The sequence below is a fragment of the Cebidichthys violaceus genome, unplaced genomic scaffold, assembly GCF_023349555.1.
Source record: "Cebidichthys violaceus isolate CVI_PGR_0920_01 unplaced genomic scaffold, fCebVio1.0.p SCAF_20, whole genome shotgun sequence".
Classification (NCBI taxonomy): Eukaryota; Metazoa; Chordata; class Actinopteri; order Perciformes; family Stichaeidae; genus Cebidichthys; species Cebidichthys violaceus.
Genome location: NW_027176373.1, coordinates 2977295 through 2999702, shown reverse-complemented (window position 1 = coordinate 2999702; position 22408 = coordinate 2977295).

Sequence of the window (22408 nt, the reverse complement as noted above, 5' to 3'; positions counted from 1 at the left end):
AATAGGGTTTGAGAGGCGACTAATCAATACAGGAGACACATAATATAAGTGAATGGGTATAAAAAAGGGTACAGAAGACAATAGCCAATAAAACAATGTCAAGAGCTCACACAAGGGATGCTGTCCCTCATTGTTTTTCTTGCGCTGTCAATAAGTATAATTTATCGTGGCAGCAGAAGCAGAATATGACAATGTCAAATCCATATTTTTTGGAGTTATGAAAAATATGAATGAATGAATCTTGAAATCATTAATTTTGTTTGTTTAGGGGATCTTTCCGCTTGATGAGAGTTAGATGAAATGAACAGGCCAAGCTGCTGTCAAAGATGTTATCCCAGAGGATACGGTGTCTGTGTTGGGACGGAGAGCAGATAAACAAAGCACAGACATGATTTGAATGTCAACTAGTCCTGTTAGGTGTCAGTTTCACAAAAAAAAAAAAAGTGACGCCCAACCCAGCTGGTCAATGAAAATGTGTATTGGGATTGAGTAGCATTTTCCCTTCATTAACATATATGGCATGAATACATTCAAATAAGCTTGCTTTTGTGAGCATTTTGTCTGGTAGTGTGTGTTTGTGTGTGTGATTAAGATTAACTCGCATGCCGGATGTAGCAAGTGATTGCAATATGGGAAGCATGAAAGCATTAATGTTCCCTGTTGAGAACCAATTAGATGGAAGCCTTGGAAATGCTCAGAGCCATACGTTAGCATGCCAGCATGTAACAGACCAAACGTAGGGAGGGGGCCTTACTTTCCACACACACACAGACACAAGAGCACACACACACACACAGCAAACACCAGACCGTCCTACCCCAAAAAAAAAAGAAATCGCCAACGCTCATATATGTCATTTTGGGAGTGATTAGAAAACAGCCTATTCTATCGTTTAGGTATGGGGATATGTTTGCAAATACATACACACACACATAGGCACACAAAAGAGCACATATGCATAAACAATCCATAAACAAATTGCCATTTTCAAGTGTCAGTGCAACTGTTTTCAAGTGGTGACTTCAATCACATTCTCAAGCTGCTCTTCACATTTCTTTATGTTTTGATGTTCGACGGGTGCTTAAAATGTCAAAAGCGCTCAAGAATACAAAGCATTCACCCCTCCAACGATATGTTAGAAGAAGTGGATCTGAAAGAAGGAAAAAGTTACTCAACTCACTAAAGCTTTACTCTTTGCTTCAATATTTCCTCTTGTAGAAAGTCAAGTCTGTGTTACAGGATTATCTTGTGCGTACTTTGGAGTACAAAATAAATGTATTTATTTATTTCAAAGGACAAAGATCACTGTGTGTCAAGTTATATGTTTGGCTTTTAAATGGGACACTTATGCGTTTATCTATGCATGGCTGTGAATAAGCAGATGTCCATACAGCATCTGCTTTTACTGCTTGTAATACATGTTCCCTATATGGGCTATCAATGTTGGCTTTGATCACATAGGTCCACTAAGACACAGAAACGTCCGCCATTCTGTGCTTCAGGCAATCTATCCAAATCATCAATATCACGGGTGCTCCTTTTTAGCAAGCAGCTGCCGCACTGTGTGTAGGAGGAGTTCTGTCGATATAGTGTACAAACACATTCAAGGAAAAAATCCTTTTAACAAATTGGTGTAATTGTTTGTATGACATTTTGTAGAACCAACCCTCTCCCCTCTCTGTCTTCCATGCATGCTCAGTTGATTTGTAGTGGGCAGGTAATTATTCAGGCAGGTGGGAAGTAATTAAGGAACAGACGCTCTGTTCGAACCGGAGGATAAACCTGAGCAACAGAGGAGAAGTTGATGTTGTATGGAAGATGTATAAAGATTGTAGTCATAATGTGTTGTAGGCCTATTCTGAAATTAAAACAAATGTTGTTAGCACAGGGGCCATGCATAGATTTTGAATGGTTGCTTTACTTTCATTTTTTAATTATTGCTACAATTGTCCAAACTGTACTTTTTAGATATAATACATCTTATCATTCTCTGCTGTTGATTCAGTATTGAACTTTTTTTTTTTGCCACTTGGGGTATCAGCACCTTTTAAAGTTCTTTTTGTGAACAACCTAGAAACAGTTGTCTATTCATACGTTAGGTGACATGGAGCCACATTATCATTTATCCAGAGTCAAATTAAAGTCCAATATTCACTTTTTTTAGCTCAGCTTTGGTCTCCACCAGGTCTTGAGAAAATGATCCGACTCTGCAGTGGCTTAATGCTTCGCTATGTTCACCAGCTTGTCGCTAACGTTGTCTGTCAGCAGAAAACATTGATTAATGCACATTACTGTGTTTTGTAATGTAGCCTCAGACTTGAAAAAACCTGCCTACTGCTATACACCCACTAGCAAAAAGCCCCAGTGTGTGTTGTTGGTCACAGTTCAGGTCTGCAATTATGCCTCCTCAATTAGGCAGTTTGTGCTTCCTGAATGCCTCTCAGTGGAGGTATCCAACGGATTACATTCCCTGCCTGGCCAGGTAATACCTCAGGTAAGAGCTGGAGGAGGTTCCTGGGGACATCTGAGCTACCTTGCTTAGCTCAACACTGATAACGTTAAACTGAAAACAATACATTTCTTTATGCAGGATAACTCATTTAAGCAGTACACAACTGATGAACAACTGGGATGTTTGGTGGTCATATTTAACACCATATTTAATACTACTTTGAGGATTTAAAAAAAAACCTGAATTATAGCACAGTACATGTGATTCCATACTCCTATCTGGCCCAACTCTTGTTTTTACTCATGACTGTGACAAGCTGGAGCAGCACTGAATCCATCTCAATACTGCATGTACTGTAGAGTCTCCAACTCACAGCCGTGATCCAACACTGAATGTGAATCAGTTTACCTCACTGACATTTTTTCCCTGTGTGATGGGCTGCAGGCAGTAAGGGAGATAACACTAACTCACATTGATCCTCCATTTCAGCTCTTTTGTTAGCTGATTTCTGGGGAGGATTGTGACCATGGGCTGTTACATTGCAAAGGCCCAATGTCAGGTCTAACTTAAGGCAAGGCAACAGAATGTATTATGTTGAGGGATTTTGATATATCCCTGAGTGCAGTTAATCTCAGATGTTTTGCTGGATTTGAAGGACGCTAAAGGCAAATTGCCTCTGAAGGCATATGAATCAACAATTTACACAGAACATTGCGTGAGCATTGTCAGATACCATTTGATGTCTCTGAATTTTACAGACGTAGCCAACAGTAAATATGATCTTGCATTAGAACACAACAAAATGAAAGGCATATTTTTAGTAAAACATGATAGCATTCATACTGACACATAGAGTAAGCTCAAAATCTGTTTGTGCGGATGGTACAACATTCTCTATTGCTGCTAAAAGAAAGATGTACTCCCTTTATAACCATCGCTTGGTGAAATGCCGTTGTGCATAGGTGCTTTGACACAAATTAAAAAGACAGATGGAATGCTGGTGTAGATTTATTTTGATGGAACCATGTGAGAACGATTTTCTCTCTTTTTCTACTTAATTGCAGTACTTCCTCAGGTGCCCAGAGCGCTGTGCACAGATGGAACAATAAGTATATTAATAGTTAATGGTCTTTGAAATGAACACCATTATTTAATTCTTAAAGACAAAGGAAAATCCATGGTTAATGGTTTAGGTGACCAACAAAAATGTGTCCCACTTTGATGTCTTCCCACAGTTAGTATTGTATAGTGTTGTAACAGAAGCAGTAGAAGGTGATGTTTATTTCAAATCTTTGGATTTCTGAAATCAAGTCTTTACCCAATCAATAATTCAGCTTTTGATAAACTGAAAACTATAATGTCAATATTTAGTTTTCATTTTATTATTATTACATTTTGTGATCTCAATTCTGACTCTGTAAATCTCTAGAGAGCATGTTTTGTGAATTTCAAATGTCTTGGTTTTGTTTCTCTCTTAATGCCCTCATTAACCTTGTTTTCAGCAAAAAGAAGCTCTGATAAGCCCACTTTACATAATCTACCCAGCAACAGCCGGCTGACAAACGACGATAGAGACTAACTGGATAACAGCTAAATATTTTCCCCTGGGGTTGGTGGAGACCAAAACAGAGCTAAAAAGATAGGTAACATGTGTCTTACCCAGTGGCCAGAAACAGGATTCTCAGTAGCCATGTGATAACCCCCATGAATAATGAATAATGCCTGACATGAAAGAACTTGCCCAATTGAAACTAGTCCAATTGAAACTAGTTCCTGAAGACCTCTCTAATTTCTTCTCCGATAGATGTGCTAGATATACAAACCTCTACTTCCTCTACTGCTTACTGGCGGAGCACAGCCATGTGTAAATCACAGCGCCAACTTCTGACGAAGTTTAATTTGCTTCAAAACCAGTTGATGGAAACATGCCCAATTCAAATTGCTTTTTTTGCGACAATTAAAAAGTTAAAATTAAAATCAATTGAATGGAATCACGGCTAGTGAATGCTAATGTTGCTTCATTTCTGCTAGTCATATTAGATAACTGTATGCTAACAAATTTGCTAGATAAAGTTTATATTGTGATATTATGTCAATAATGTGTTTTCTGCGCATTGCGCTGCCCAGCTGGCCAAACAATCAGTTAATGCAAGTGTTAATGGTTTGCCGCATTCTAAAGAATGCTAACTCTTGGGGAATGACTCACAATTGGGTACAGACAAATAATTAATTGTGAATTCAGTCCTTTTCACAAAATGATTATGTATTTGTCTTTTCTGCCTCAGCAATCAAAAAGGACACAACAATATTTAGCTAGAGGGGAATTTAATCTTTCAGAGAATGCTCTCAAACTATCGCTTAACTCTCTTTGGGGGTCAGGTGAGAAGATAGAACCTGTGAATTAGATTTTGGCATAACTCATTTTTCTAGGCAGGACAGTTGAATGTCATGTTGCTTGGAGCACTGTTTCCACTTCATCTCCGCAGAGCTTTCAGACAAACACTTTGCTGACAAAGCAGGCAGAACTCTGATGCCTCAAAGGGAATCCGTTTTTCAAAACACTGAATAGAATTCATGAATAAAAGCTTGCCAAATCCTCAAACTGTTGTAATATTTTTTTTTTTGGTCCACGTCCTTCACACACACACATACAGTATAATGGTTATCGCTGTAGCATTTATTGGACCGTAGTTTGCAATTTGTATGTGGAAATTATTTGGAATGGACCACAGTGGTGTATTTAAATGTTTATCTGGCTGTGTGATGAGTAAGTGTTTCCAAATCAGGGTTTTATTTTGGTTTAATTCATTTAAACACCTGATGGTGAAATACTAATGTTGATGTTTGTTGTGAAGACTTTCCCTTCACTATCTGCAGACTTGGAATTATATATACCTATTGTTAATTGTACTCCTGGTTCATGTTAAGACCTCGTCAGTTGCAGGTGCAGACCAAGAGCTCTCTTCGCACTGCTAAGAAAACCAGGAGCTGAATACATAGTATGTCAGGTATAATGAGATCAATGAGGTTATGGTGACATATTTGTGCATATTTGATGACTGCTAGCTTTTTGAGATTTTATACCAATCGTATCCATAGCAACAATGGAGGAAAGACTGCCTATTCCTTTCTGTCCTTTTATGCAACCTCACTGTGCTCTTTCAAATTCACATTGTCATGCTGAGCAGTCTTCTTCAGAACATCTAAAACAGTCTGTCAACATTTGGTTTCAGCAATATATTTTCTCCGTCAACGCTATCTCTCATTTATAACTTGAGTGTACTCTGTATGTTCCCTGTCCAATGTAATCATTTCATTTGCCCATTTATGTGCATACAAACCCCCAGTATATGTTGTAAGTTAACTGTCAACCGATGTCACATTTCTTGTTCCCGATGCTAGTCAATTATAATCGCTCAAGAGACTCTCCTTGGGCCTTTGTGAAACCCATTTACTATGTCAGAAGCGGTGCTCATTGCAATGTGTCTCTCAAGATGCATCGTGACAGCTTCCCCTGTCTGCTCTGGACAATGTTCCCTGTGATATGAGACTGAAGGAGGTGGAGAGGTGCCAGGGTAAAGGAGCAGAGAGAGAGATGATGTGAGACAACAGATACAGAGAGACAGAGATGGAGTTTTTCTCAGTTCTTTATCTGTTAAAAATACATGTGAAAAGGAAAAAAATGTGGAACATCACAAATCGGTTTGTCACACCAGCAATGCACGTCGAGGCAGAAAGAAGTGTTAGGCAAAGGGACATTTTTCTTTCACTTGGGGAGAAGAATTTTATGGTCTTTTATGGTTTTCATTTGAGGAAATTGGTGAGATATTGGACTCTCCATCATGTTATCAATCTTATGTTCCTGGTTAAAGCTTTCAGCCTCTCACTTGAGAGATGTAACAAAAATACAGAACCACACAACATGCGCCTTTACGACTAGGAAAGTGACAATGCAGAGTACTTTTCACTGAGATTACTGGCTAACCTGAGGTGTATGTCCTGTGACGTGACAGAGGATGTCAAAGGATAATTGTGGTTTATTACAATTTTGGTCTTATTTTCTACCTGGCCTCCCTGATTCCAGGACATGAAGAAAAATCGAACAAAGAAGTAAAAGAGAGAACAATCCACGGTGAATTTTAAATAGATTGAAATTACATTAAAAAGGCGGATGCACAAGAAATTCTACTTATTCCTCTTACTCCAAATTCAGACTGCACAATAACGGCCTGACCTGAAAGACACGGGATGTCTAGAATAAAAATAAATGTCAAACAGTCATTTTTGTAATCATTGTATCCTTGCAGTATGTCATAGTGAAAGACAATCCAAGCAATATCTAGGATGCCTCTCCTCTAACGTTGACCCACGGGAGCACAGAGTGCTCTTTGCACACAACTGTAAATGTGGCGAAGCACATTGATACATAGTTTTACTGTTAGATAATTAATAATTCAACACTTTTTTACACCCTTTCTTTTTTTTCCCTCATGTACCACACTGCCATTTATTATATTAAACTGTATCTCTGTGTGTATCTTTGTCTCTTCTCAAATGTAGAGTCACAAATTAATGCAAAAGTCACTCATGAAAAGGTCAAACTCTAGTAACATGACATTGTGGATGATAAATGCAGGATTACAGCATACATAAAATGAAATGGGAACAGATTTGTAATTGAGGGATTATAGGGTAAAGAGGAACAGAGGGAGAAAGAGGTCAAAGAGAAATAAGGTTTTGTTAGCAGAAATAAATTAACAAAAGAGAAAAACTAAATGGAGTAAAGTACATGACTTGGCATAAGAGCAGAGAAGAAAGGTGATAGGAGAAAGTTATATCGGGATGGAGGTGTGAGTGACCAAATAAATGTGTAAACTAAGAGACTAAGAAAGTAAAGGGAGCCAAATCCCTCATGAACTGCGTCCTCAGCAAGTGATGAAAGTCATTTCAATTTTACAGCCATGATGACATGTCCCCAATGTCCACTGTCAAATCGATCAATTTGTGCACAGGAGCACAAGTGCCTGGTTATGTGTGAATGTAACCCATTTACAGTTTGTGACCGTCCTTGGATTTAAAAAAAATATGCAGGAAGTATTTGTGACTGATTCTGCACCTGTTTGATGACCTGTTGTCGTCGGTAATACTACCTAAAACCAATTACTCAACTTCAAAATATGTCTTTACAAAAAAGTATTTTGACATGAGGATTTCTCAGTTATAGTAGTAAAGTTATAGCTTGTTTTAGTGCCTTATCTTTGACTGATGTTCAAGTCTTACATCTTTTATAATATTGTAATTACACATTCCCAACTGTAGCCATGTGTCGCCCTCATCCCTAGTGGAAGTTATGCCCTGGTGTTGGATTAGAAAATGAAGGCAGTGGACAAAAGTGAAATGCTTGTCTATAAAAAAGGCCTGTGACCTCCTTTGTCATAAGTCTCTTTGAGTGCCTGTATATGTGCTTATCCTCCTATCTTTTTTTCCCCCTTTCTAGGACGTGTGAATGGACTTGTCATGCTCCAGGCAGCCTCCAGTGAGCAGGCCAAGGCGAGGGTTCCCTGTCTCCTCGTTTTCTTTTTTTTTTGTTGCCTTTGATCTGCCCCACTGTCTGGCGAAAGAGGTGACATGAGCTGTCACTCTCCTCCCCCACTGCTGCACACACTCCTCCGGAAGAGCTCACAAACACCTCAAGGATCACAGAGTCACAAAGAGGGACAGACACACAACGCGAGGATGCACATTTGTATCTGCAGACATTCACACGTGATGCAATGCAAGCAGACACACTGACAAGGGGTGCGTGTTAGGGTGTGTGCAGAGATCAACACGCACATACAAACAGGGCATGGGACAGAATCAGAAGGTACACAGTGAGTTCGCTGACTGACAGGCTGCCTAGCTGACGGATGGCTCCATTCTAGGCATTCGTGGGACACTCCGGCATGTTTTGACTGGTGAGCATCTGCGGCATATTCACTCACTAGGTTGATGATGAATGTGAAGCAGGGTGCTACTGGAAAAGAGCAAGAGAGCTCAGCTGACGTTTCCTGGACACAAGTGACAATTATTAAGCCCATAATGTCAGGTCATAGCATGTCCAAAAATGACATGTTTCAACCTCCCACATGTCTTCTGGTGTACGCTTCCTGTCTTGCCCAGGCCAAATGCAATGGGAGGAATCTATTGGACTCACCTTGATATCTACGCTGTTAATGACGCCATCGTCAAATGGGGTAGTCCAACCTTTTTTAATGACTTTGTCATGTCAGTCATGTGTGTGCACTTTGCCTACAGTCGTGCCATTGCCTACAGTGTCTGCTTCTCATTCTATGACTGTGTGTGTGCAATCATGCCACCTCCACAATGTGTTTCACGTCAGTTCAAGCACACCTGTAGAGAAAGTCCATCTCTGAGTTGTATTACAGTCTGTGACTCACATTGTAAGTTCATGTCATTTTTATTTTGGTGAATCTTCTCATAACTGTGTGATATCTTCTGCCATTAAGTCTAAATTTCTGTGAATTGCCAACCTTATATTGAGTGAATACATATGGGGGCTCTAATCAGTCACACACACCTGCCACTGTGTGTATAATGACTGGGTGTCATGCTACTTTTGGAGGTGTCAAGGTGTTATAGTGTTAATTGTAACATTCTTGTGTAACGTTATTTTTATAAAAAAAAAAGACTACGTTGAACGAGTAGCTTACCAACTTGAAAATAAGTTTCTCAAGTAATGTGCACTTTTACTTTTCTTCTGATGAAAAGCTTTTGCATATGAAGTAGAGGATGACATTTAACGAAAATATATTTTGTTTCTGTGGATATACATTTTCCTCACTGCTTGCTTTAATTTGCACTTTTATTGTACTGATTTCAAATACTCATGGGAAACCGCTGTAAGGGCATACTTTTGAAATGCTGGGCACATATTTTATTTATAGCATTATATTGTTATTCATAGATTTTGGCACAAAACAAAAGGTTGGACTGCTATTATGCCGGGGGCTGGGAGAGAGTCTGCCCCTGTGTGTGTATTGACTGTGCCCAGTGCTACTTCTATAGAATAAAAGTGCAGATCCTGATACCTAGTGTGAATGGTGTTCTTCAGTCTATGAGCAGCCATACAGCTGCTACAAAGAGACATTTTGGGTCACACTTATATTCATGAATAATGCTGTTATCAGCAATTGCATTGCATTCAATGCTTCACTCACACCGTAGGGAAACACCGTAACACAACGAGGACTCAACACATTACCATTTTCATGTGTGCTGTGTATTTGACAACATAACACTAAATAATGTCTCGAAGAGAATTGCACTCACTGTGTCTTTAGTGCATGGCACCATATTTGACCCCTTTTATTTGGTGACAAGGATTTCACGGTCAAATCATTTCCACCTTGCATCTTTGAACGGTGAGGTCACAGGATAAAAAGCCCCATAAAGTTAGTCCTGCTGTAGTGAGTAATCCAGGTGAAAAGGGACAATTTGCATAAATCTAACCTTTGATGTAGCAAATCCCTGGAGATACTGTAGCAAGTAAACTAAATGGCAAATTACAACAAGTTGACTGTGCTCTCCTTTTCACCTCTTCCATCATTTCTCTGCTGCTTCCGGGAATACATATGAGGTGTTCACCTATCAAGCAGCTTGTTCCATTGAGGCTGCCAGTGTGTGCTGAGTTGACTACAATGGTACACACACCGTCCAACTTTACAAGCTTGAACCAAGCAGGTTTTTCTCCATTTCCAATGAAATAAGCATGAAGAGGGAAAATAAAGTAATACATAAATAATGACAATATAAAAGAAATCCCTCTAACAATGACATATGCGGTCCAGATTTTATTAATTGAACTCTACAAAGTGTACCAGCAGCATACCGTAAAGATTTTGTTCCATGCAGGTTTATAGACCCTGTGGGATATTGAGCTCAGAGGGCTCCACAGAGCCAGAGAGATGTCAAAACTAAACATAGATGCAGAACTGCAGCATATAGCTTCACCACTTGGGAAAAGGCCTAAAAGTTACAGTCCCTATTTATGAAAACTGCTTCCTCTCAGTAGCTCACCTTATGCAACGAGATCTCGCAGAAATACGTGAAATGACCACAACCTCTTAACAGCACATTAAGTGGTGTGATGCCACCATCACTGAAACAATTTAGCATTCAAGCAACAAACCCGATGTAAGGTTAAGGCAACGAACCCACTTAGTTAGCTTTCGGAAAAGCGTTGGCTTGAAATTAAAAATGTAACGTGCTACAACCATGCAATGCGCTGTTAAGAGGTTGTGGTCATTTCACTTATATCTGTGAGCTTTTCTGGCTTGTTCACAGCAAATCAAGTAGTATTCCATCAGATAACAAAAGTACACATTGCCCAGAAATCGGGAGAAGCTCAGTTGTAGAATGTATCAAGTCCTTTATTTTGATAAGACAGTCAGGTGTGTGCTTGGAACCTGCCGTTTCTAATTATGAAGTTGCACTGGGCTAAAGTATTTTTACACATACCTGTATTGTTATGACTATGATTTTTTTAACTCAATGCACTTTTTACTGGGGACCCATCAGGTGTCAGGTAGAAGGTGGAACATCTGCTCTGTTTGTCCCTCTGCAGTCACAGTTGTTAGCAGTAGAAGGAGTAGCTGGTCCTCCGTTTACATAGCGAGAAAGCCGGCAAAAGAGAAATGTTGCATTTCTGCTATCTTGAAGTAGGTCACGTACACAGTGCTGCATTTTTCAAAAGTGACAGCTCTATTAATCATGGAAGGGGCAATGTCAATGCCCAATGGCTTTGCTCTGCAGGTGGGTTGTCCCTCTGGATGCCAGGGCTCCAACCTCGGTGTTCTACCCCTGTTCCTTCTCTTCTTATCCCTCAGTGCTTTGCGGCCCTGGGATGGCTCTCCTTGCGTGCCCTCTTTGCACATCCGACTCACACCGCTTTCTTTTTCCAACTCCAATACCCTCTTTCCCTGCCCTTGGAATTTTTCTCTAAATTTCACCAAATGGGAAAGTCAGTCCTGCACTGACATCAAATTAAAAGGTCTCTTGCCTCTCTCAAAGTCCGAAACATCTCAGGTTTGTCTGATTATTTCCTCTTATCAGTTTGTCTCTCTTTTCCTCTTTCCATGAATACAGTTTTCTTCCACCCTATTTCTCTTTCTCTTTTCCCCAGACAGCAGCGCTGGTTTTTAAAAAAAACTCAGCAGGACCTGCATTAGCAATCAGCCAGTTCGCACTCCAAGCCCTGACATGTTTGGGTTCCCGGGTGTCTTCACCAACCTTGTTCCACTCACACATGTCTCTTCATTCCATCTCCTCCTTTCTGTGTAGAGAGTTGTTAGTACAGGCCTTAAGGGAGAAGGATGTTGAAGGGAAATGCCTGTGTAACTGTCTGTTTGATTGTCTGACAGGTTGTCTGTATACTAATGTATGCAGGAACATGGGATTTGCTAAGAAATGTCTCAGGACGTTTTGGTACTTTTGCGTTTCTTAGTCCTTCAAACCCTTCAACTGATATGCAATATATTTGCAATTTAGAATGATAACAGTACATATTTATCCACACATTAACAGAATATCACATAAATCACAAGATTAAGTACCGTCCAACAGAATTTTACCATGCCATTGGCTTTTACATCCAGTTAACCTCCCTCTAGCCAGCCCATTAGCTACAAGCCACTGGCTCAGGTGTAATCATGCATTTCGATTGCTGTTGAGAGGCAATTGAAATGCTCCAAATTTTGTATTTAACACCTTTTACCCTAAATGTATTTATGTAAGTCATAATAGATACAAATAAGGCTTACCAAAGTAGTAGTTACTGTAGATTAATTACATGTTTTTCTTAAATTTTGTTTGTGTATCTATATCTCTCAGGTTGCTAGATTCCTGTCTTATGGAGTTTAATGGATGGTTGGTATCAGTTTGGGCTTTTTCAGTTTTATGAAGAGACAGATTTGGTTTGGCACATATGTTGTCTCGCCTCTTCCTTGGTTAAGTTTGTTTCCTGCTTTATTTTGAAGTTACCTGCTTCTTGTGTCCTGTGTTATCTTCACTTCCTGCTTCGGTATGTTTTCCCGCCATTGTAATTGTCTGCCTCGCCCCTGATTTAATCCTCCTGTGTCACCTACACTTCCCCAGTGTATTTGAACCCTGTGTTCCCCCGTCTCTGTGTTGATTCATCTGCTATGTTCCTGTCAATCTCCCATGTGCACATGTCCGATTTACCTGGTCCTGTGTCATGTCGTTTTGCCTGTTGGATTTTCAGTTATTCTTTGTTTATCATCCTTCTGCTCCCTGTGTCTCCCTGCATTTGGGTCCATCCCCAGTTGTCTTTTTGCCCCACCGTGTCACCACCAAAAGAAGAGAAATGTGACTCCTAGTAACTCCAAAGTTATTTCACTTATATGATGTATTTGCTCTTAGCTGACTTCCCAAGGTAACCCTTTGATAAGCCTACTATCTGAAATGATGTTCTTTAGAGTTAGAGGGTATATGTGAACCCTACAGCTTCACTGTGAGGTCAAGACTTCTGGAGTGATGTTAACCAACTTGGGTTAAGATTTAGCTAGTTTAGGGATCCTTTGACAGAGAACGTATTATAACTACTTTTGCTGTTGAGTAATACATCAATTATAATAAGTAATTAATAACATTATGCAAGTAACTTTCCCAACACTGACAATGGCTCTATGGAGACCATGAAGAACTTAACTTCATAATGTATCCTATGGCACTTTGGTTAATACTCTTTCTTCTGGCCTCTGCATGTTTGAGTGTGTGTGTGTGTGTGTGTGTGTGTGTGTGTTTGTGTGTGTATGACAGGTGTGCCCATCACCACTTCTGATAGTGTTACATATTTCAGTCAGATCCCACGGTCATATATCTGGGTGCATTTGAGACCCTAGATAAGGAGGGATTTATGATAGCAGCTCTCTGCTAAGTCAAGGTGAACACCAGCGATATGATGCTTCTGTGTGTACATGGAGCACTGTGTGTGTGTGTGTGTGTGTGTGTGTGTGTGTGTGTGTGTCAGTGTTTGAGTGAAAGACCACAAATGTATGATAGAATGTTACTGTGATGTGCATACTCCATAGGCCTTGAACGTTCACTTGTGTGCCACAACTGGAGCAAGCTGTGTGTCCCTGAAAAGCCCCTTTTAATTGTTATCACTGTCTATTTGCTTGCCGAGGTAACGTTAATGAAGCGTTGCTGCTCCATCTGGCATTTCTTATTAGTAGATGGAGGATCATTAGACAGGGCATTACTGCTAACTTTTTTTTTCTTTTTATGGGTCAGTTGCCAACTTCAATTCATTTGCCTTCAAACAAGCTCCACCTTCTCTCAGTATGCTCTCCAACAATCATGGAGGGATTATCGTGACCATGGGCTTTGGTCATTTACCAACTTTGTAAAGCCATAATATGTCCATGTTGTGCTTACAGCAAGTCACAATGCCCTCAATAGGCCAAAAATATCAATCAATGCAGGTTTACAGACAAGGGCGCTTTGCCTGCATGGGCACTTTTCCAGTGCAGTCTTCCGTGCATCCAGCAATTCAAACTATGGTCCATTTGTACTTGGTTTCATAGTTTGTCTTTGTGCAAAGAGGTGGTATTTAAAGTGATTGAGTAGAGTTGTGATGCATTTTAATAGGTCATGTAGGTTTTGAGAGCATTTCAATCAATGCTCAAGGACTGTTTTTTAGGAAAGTTGGATAGGTGGTAGCGAAAAAGTTTTGGACAATAGAATGGAGACATAGCTGCAGAGGAGAGCGGTGTTGGGTGATGTGTGTCACTCCCTATTGGGTGTCTCTCTCACCACGCCACCCCATCCGCTGGCACACTCCTAAGTGAGGAGGATCACACTGCACAACACACAGCGATTCCTGCCCCTTCGCATTTTGTTATTTCATCGCAGAGTTCTCTTTTTGGACTTTTCTTTCAGGTCTCTCTGATCCCCTTGTCTACCCTGTCACATAACTTTCTTCTCTGTCTCTTTTGAACTTTTCTCCCCTCAGAAAGAACTCTAAAGCCTTTATCTGCTTTATTTAACACTCAATCGGCATCACAAGCACTCTATGCAGAGAAAGAAAAAAGGGGTGTTTGAGGGGTGTAACTCACTTATTCTATTACATTGTTTTTGGTATGTCTTCCAAATTCCATTCATTCTTATCAACCTCTCTTTTGACCACAGAAACATTCAGACTTGAGTCCTTGTGATAATGTGAGCACTGGACAGATAGATCGTTTTATGTCTCTCTCTCTGTACTTTGTGATTATGTTCGATTATACTTAAGGTCATTCAAGTGACACCCACAGAAAATAAGGCAAGTCTGCACCAGGAAACGCTTCCTTCGAAAATGTTATATTCTGTGTTATCGTCACATTCATGTCTTCTTATGGGACACGTTTGCTACAACAACTAAGATAGCAGTTAATTGTATAATAGGTTTGACACCTGAAGGACTATTTAAAAAACGTAGTAAAAAAATAAATTATATCCAACACCGATTGCAAAGTGATATGAGATTTATGAGACTGTAGCACTTCATAAGAACAATATTGTCCTTTAACTGTCCCATGAGTAAAGACTGTGTCTGGCTGCAGGTATCTAATTATCAACACCTCCTGTGTCACATCATGTCTGTGACATTGAGGTGGTGTGTACAGTATAATTGCGTATCACATAATGGATTTTTTCAACCGTACCACACTATGGTGGAAAACATTCAAACCACAGGTGATTCTAGTGACGAAAGACCATTTTCCTACGTGGGGATGAGGAAAGAACATTGCCACCATGGGAGTACAGCATAATTGGAATATATTCTCACACACGCTAAGCTTCCAAGTTGGCCAATGCTTTCTGTGCTAAATAGGGAAAAAAAGCACCCCTATGCATTCTTTATGAGGGCCCAAGCACTGACAACATCGGACCAGCGAAATCCTGGATCTCTGCAAGGAGAAAGAAGGTCCCTCTCAGATGCTCACAGAGACCCTAAAGCAGCTGTTGAGTGAAAGAGCTGAACTCCTCCAGAGCAATGAGGCCTGGCAAGCTAAATACAATGCTCTGGAGAAGAAATTCACAGAAGACCTGCACCAGAAAGAACAGAGCTTGGAGACACTTCAGGTTGAGCACCAGAGGAAGGTGAACCAGGTGGAGAAACAGAGGGACACTGAAATCCTGGATTTGAGAAGCTCACAGAGACCCCAAGCGAGCTGTTGGGCAAAAGAGCTGACATTTCTGCTTAAAAAACGATAATCACAGTTGTTGCCAATTAATCTTCTGTCAATTAACTAATCCATTTTTAATTTTAGCACTATGGTTTGTTTGTGGGTGCCTGGAGAAATAATGAAACAGTCATGTAAGAATAATAACAATAAGAAAAATAAAGACTAACAGCAGACTGATCCTTTAAACGTGCACATGTTGACTTTTCTTCAGTTGCGTAGAAACTATAAAACAGATGGAGACAGATCAGATCGATCGATACAATCAGGAACATTCTGTTTGCGGTTAAAGCTGCAGCAAGGTTGCGTCAACTACTGTCCAGAAAGCACCTGTGCAACATGTGTAAGGGTGCGAGGGACCGATCAATGCTGCTTGCAGCTTTAATATTATTCATGTGACTGTGGTGGCAGTAATGATGCCTATTAACAATGTCCATGCATCCAGCTCCTGTTGACTTTAGGTCGACTCTCTCTCTTCCTAGCTCTGTAGTTCTTTGAACATTGTTCTCTCTTTCTAGATATGTACAGTGTATACACAGACACACACATGCACGTATGACCACAGAAACATACACAAAATAATATGACCACATATAATCGTCTACAGAAATCTTTCATATTTGTTTTTTTTATATTGTTGTACTTATTTTACATTACATCAATTTACTGCAGGAAATGTAAACACATTTTCTCGTGTCCATGTAAACACAATATAGACACATTGTCCTGCCCTTTATGAACATGTTACGTAATTACTGGGAAATGCCAATACCAATTGAGAATTTCCTTGCAGCTGTTGCCTTGCAAAAAACAACATTCGGCCAAAAGCGGTAAGCAATTGTATTGACTGCTGTAAATCCAGCAAAGTACATTGCAGTAGTTCATTCTCTCACCTGCAATGTGCAGTGGTAAAGTTCATTATGTCGATCAGTCAGTTGAAACTGTATTTTGAAACAAGAAGCTGAATCAAAAGTCTGCAAAATCGTGATTGTAAAATCCCCTGATTAATTATTGTCTCAGATGATTTAGGAAATGTCTATTAGTTTTAGTGACATTTAAGTTATTCAATATTTATTACTTCTAGTCAACAAGATTTGAGCCGTCAGAGCTCTGTATGCACCTCGGAATCGTTGAAATGATGTGCTCGGCTAATGTGACGATGTAGGTTTGCTGCCTGTCCATCACTCCATTGTAAAGTTTGATTCGTTTTATTGTGCAGTCTTCTGTAAAAGGGCATGTTGAAACTATTTTGCGTCAATTGTCTGTGCTGCTGGCAAAAACTGACTCTATAGAGAGGCTGGGAACTGTGTGGAGTGAGTTTTATCAAGCAATCGCAAGGTTTTATCAAAGATTCACCAGGATAGCTGCTAAGATTTCATACACCTGCAGGGTTCTCTAGCTCAGTGTAGAGTTTGATATTCATGAAGTCGCCATCTTAGAGTGAAATGGTTTCATACGCTGGCATTTCACAGAAAAACGGTGTGGGAGCAGTAAAGGTCAGAGAGATAACTGAAACCAAAACTTGTCCCTTAAACAAACAGGTTTAGTTAAATCGCCCCAACTCATGTCTTGAGCTTAACATTAAATGTTAGCTTAGGATAAGAGTTCTTTATCGACCTTATAACTTTACTCCTTCAAAAATCACTGATGAATCACACCTGCCTGGAGGCAATTTGAGCTTTTTGTGATAATAGACGTAAACTGCAGCTCATCATGTTAGTGCTAAATAAAAATCACTTATGACCCGCTGCTGCTGCAGCTGTTGAAGACTTTTAACTTACAAAACGATGGATCCATCCGTACGCAACTGATTGACGTCAGCAGCCCGTGTCAGTCTCGTCGTATTCAGTCCGGCAGTTGAACTCAAATTTAATTAGTTCATTTTATCTAATCAAGCAACCTTGAAAGTACCACTCCTCTCAATGACCCGCATAGCTAATGATCACTAATTGCCATTGCCTTTTCCATCCAGTTAACTTTCCTTTAACCAGCTGCTTCCAGCACCTGACAGTGAGGCCAACCTCAAACAACAGTCTTCTCCTACACCACCTAAAGTCAAACTTAAAAAAGAATGTGAACACATCCTTTAAACTAGTAACTGACAGATTTTCACAAATAACTAGAAATATTTGCATACTTTTATTTCTTGGTGTACATTATCTTCAAGTCAACACCATGAAATCTCAATTCTTGTAATCTGCATCGGTTTTGGTATTTTATTTTTACATGTATGTATTTAAAAATGATGAACAAACTTGGAGAACGGCTTTAAGTCATTCACAATGACTGCTGTTGTCCTCATGAGCAAGGCACATAATCCCCAACCTGTAGTTGTAGTGCTGTAACATAAATAACCCTTTAGTCTGTGTGTGTGTGTGTGTGTGTGTGTGTGTGTGTGTGTGTGTGTGTGTGTGTGTGTGTGTGTCTGTGTGTGTGTGTGTGTGTGTGTGTGTGTGTGTCAACACATATTGAAGATTTAGTTATATCCCTAAGATCAGTGATCATATTTCTGCTTTAACTGGCCACCTGTCATTATGCAGACAGCAATAGAAAAAGAGGCAATAAACACTGTAATGACACAATGAGATGATGTGTGCAGATTATTAGCAAAACAAACACAGTGACACAATTATTAGCAAGCAAAGCAAAATATTTCTCTTTTTCTTCTCTACTTTTCCTTTTACTCTTACTCAACTTTTCTTCTGATCTCTCTCTCTACGGATCTCTCTCTCTGTGCTTCTATCCAGTTAGATACTCTTTGAATGATCACATTTGCTGGCATGAGAGTGCTATGTAATTAACCTATGAGATTCCTGCCGGTGCAACGTGCCTCCTGTCTGTCTCTGCGGCTTCCTCTGGTGGATTATTACTGCCATCTTCTGGCCAAACTAAATCCTGGGTAAGAGTGAGAGAAACATGTAACAGAGGAAGCGGATGACATTTTCACCCCCAAGTATTCTGAGGAATACGGCCTACTGCCCAGTCAAGTCGTAGACAGGTGTTCAGGGTCTGAAGAGAAACTTCTAAACTTTCAACAACAAGGTAAAGCCCTGAGTTGCATAAATTATATAACATGAACAAGGCTCAAGAGTTTTCATTTATATAACTATATATAACTAAAATGAATAAGGGAGTATAATGATTTAATATCCCTCCATTTTAAAAAAAACAATAGCTTTGCTTTAGCTGTAGCTGGAAGGACAACTCCTCGTTTTGCATGTCAGGATTATAATTTCTGCTATAAAAGAAGTGAAACGGGGCCCTTTTCGGGAGGTTGGCAGGTTAGACTTTTCAAAAGCTATTTAACTGCAGCAGCCAATACTGTGGAGTCAAATCAGACATTCTTTTGGAATTTTTTGAGGCCCCAAGACAGTGTCCAGCCTTGATTGTCCATAAAATTCAAATATCTGGGTGATTTCTTTCTTTGGCTGTACACCTCTCTATTCAGCAGAGTATTATCCCAGCAGGGGATCAAATTAGTATTCAGTTAAACAATAATCATCCCTGTGAAAAAAGGTTTATTTTGTGTCTTTGTGGATACTACTTTTTTTCTCTTCTTGGTAGACAGGTGTATTAGTATCAATTTCTCTCTCATTATGTGTGTAGTAGGTTCTTACGAAGGCTAATTATACATTGAAGCTGCATTGAAGGAGTTTTATCTTGGAAGCGTGATGTAAAAACACTGTAATTATAGATAATGTGGGTGTAATTAGGTACTTCTTAATGAACAGACTTTAAATGAGATGTTGCTTGGATGTGAGCAGGACTTAGATAGGACAGAGAGACTTTTTGAACTTACTTCTAATGTATTGTCCTGACTTGAAAATGGGGGGGGGGGGGGGGGGGGCATCTTTGTGGGTTCACTTATCAATGCAACCTCACACTGCAGGCTAATCGATCCTGCTGTGTCTGCGCTTCGACATATTTAACACTTGGGATGAGCTTCATGACGAGCAGAAAACCTTGGTCTCATTTCACCTTCTGCAGATAAATCCATGCCATTATTCTGCACTCCTGGTCCATGTACCTGCAACGTTAAGTTCAAATCTTCAGCTTATAAAGGTTCCATGAAAGGAGTGAACCTAAATCAAACGCTTTATTCTAAGAAAGCAGCAGTATAAAAAAAAAAGGCCCTCCTTTCCCTTCCTTTGCCCCCTAGCTGGGATCAGATACGAGTGAGGGTGACAAGGCAGACTGCAATGTTTTTTTCAGAAGTGGCTTCGCTCTGTTAATTCATTTATTCCCCTGCTCCACCTCATCCTCTGCTGCCTACCTCTGCCTTCTTCCTCATCAAAGGGAAGGATGAGATTTAGCCACCCTCCCTGCTGTGTTTGATATTCTCACTCTCCTACGCGCTGATCCATCAGTCATGAAACCATGCTTTGATCCGAACACGACCGTCCGTGACATGCGTGACATTCATTGTCTTGGCCTATCACATTCACCGCTGTCCACTTCTGCAGTTCAAAGGCTTTGGTCCTTGAAATTTAAGCTCTCCTTCGCTCTCTCTTTAATGAACTAGTATTACTTTGTCATATTTTCTCTCCTTCACCCCTGTATTTGTTGTTCTTATTAATTCTCTCGGAGCGAAGGTTATCAAGCAACATGAAAGAAATGTTACAGGTTAAAGTGTCAAATGAAGCCAGTTGTTTGAACACAAAAGATAAAATACACCGCAGTTACCTTTTTTGCAACAACAAAAAAACGTTACAAATGCCCACTAGATGAAGAAAAATGTTTTAAATCATATAACTTCTCCCTCTCTACTTCTCCTACTGTGTTTGTATGTGCGAACAGTGCAAAGTGTGGATCTCAAGCTGTGTAAAATCCATTGGATAATATCAGACTCAGTGCTCTGGAATAGCATTTCAACTGGACTAATTTCGTTTGACGCTGGCCCGTGCCTTTGAGGCTGATCGGTCACATTCTTCTTTGTTGTCTCTCTGCTTGTTGCTCAGGTCGGCTTTTAACTTGTACTGTAGGTTCATGGGAATTCACAAGAGAGATGAAGGACATGGATTGACATTTGTATATCTTTAAGGATATGGTCTGCCTAAATGTTGTTGCTTTGCTCCCTGAAGACTTAGGGAGATAGAGACGTGTGACCAGACTTCAGTCCATCCGCTAACGCCCTTTGAAAGCCCTCCCTTGGCAGACATGGAAATGCTTTTAGTAGAACAAATTATTCAGACTTTGGTGCCCCCTGTCTGCTGCCACCAGCGTCGCAGAGTTCATCCCCTGCCCTATGGCGCTCTGTTTGCCTGCTCAGGCTGGCTAAAACACCTGCTCCCCAAACCCCACGAATATGTTTACAAATCGACAGAGCCAAGAGGGTGTGACTGGGCTGAGAAAGCTGGATTTAGAACCACTGAGCAGTTCCGATCCATCGACAGACCGCAGAGTCTTTTCACGATTCTGTTTTTGTGAGATGTTCCTTTCACCTGAGCAGCAGAATGGCTCGCTTTAAAACTGAAGTGAAAGAGTAAAAGTCTGGCTCATGCCCAGAAACCGCTCAGCTCGTAAAGGGATGAAATATCGCCGCATTCTTTCGATATTCTGTCTGCCAACAGTTCTCGGTTGCCGTGCCTTCAACCTTCACAGTGGAAAGCCTCGCTGTGTGCTTTTCCCTTACAGATGACAGAGGCCTGAATGTCATTTGATGCAGGCCTGGCACTTTGCTGAAGGGAGCAGGAGGGAGAGGGAGGGAGAGTCAGGAGAATTAGAATGTATTTCAGGTCTGAGACAAGTGGTGCATTGCTGCAACTCGTATCTCAGGGAAGGAGGGAGTTTAAGGGGGTGGCGGTGTGTGTGTGTGCGGGGGGGGGGGGGGGGGGGGGTTTGCAGCAAACTGTTGCTAGGAAACACTTGTGGCATCTCTACACCCTCTCCTTGAAATGCCAGAACTAACTGACAGAGACGCCGGCGGAGTGAAATGTCAGTCCCATCCTCCCAGGAGTTTGAAGAATGTGGCGTGCGTTTCTATTTAAGTAGCCATGTTTATCAAAGGGTACTCAAGGAGTCAACACAAGCCTTTCCTCTGCCGGAGCGGAGCGTGTTTAGGATGCAGGAAGGCTCGCTGGAGCTTCTACTGCTTTTTCTCCTCTTCTGTTTGTCTGGCTGGCTGTCTGTCTGTCTTCATCTTTGTTTTCTTATTCTGGCTTTTTCCTCAATACCTCACCCCTTCCTTCACTCACTCACTCGCTCGCTCGCTCGCTCGCTCTCAGCTGAGCACTATTACTCCATCTCTCATTATTCTCCCCCTATTCTTTGCCTTCTATTGGTCTTCCTCGCTCCCTAATTCCCTCTCTCCTTTTCAGATTCCAAGCCATATGGTCCATCGGTGTAATCCTTTGCCCAGATATTTGATTATCAAAAGCTGTCTGGCTGCAAAAGGCTCAAGACTCCACCAGCCACTATTGAGCCCATTCCCTTACTCAGTACATTGTAATTCAGAGAGAGTAACCAGGCTCTGAATTAGAATAAAAGCATTTCAATTCTACAGGGACCTCATCCTCACCACAATACATCAGTAAATTGAGATGCACTTGAACGTATGACAAGAAATTTGAATAAGCAAACAAAAAACATTTTTGGTTTTCAATTCCAATTCAATTACATTTTTTTGCCAGCTAAAAAAACAGTAAACATGCAGCATCTCTAAAACATGGACACATTTAGACAGGCTCTCACATAGTTTTACCAGGCAGAA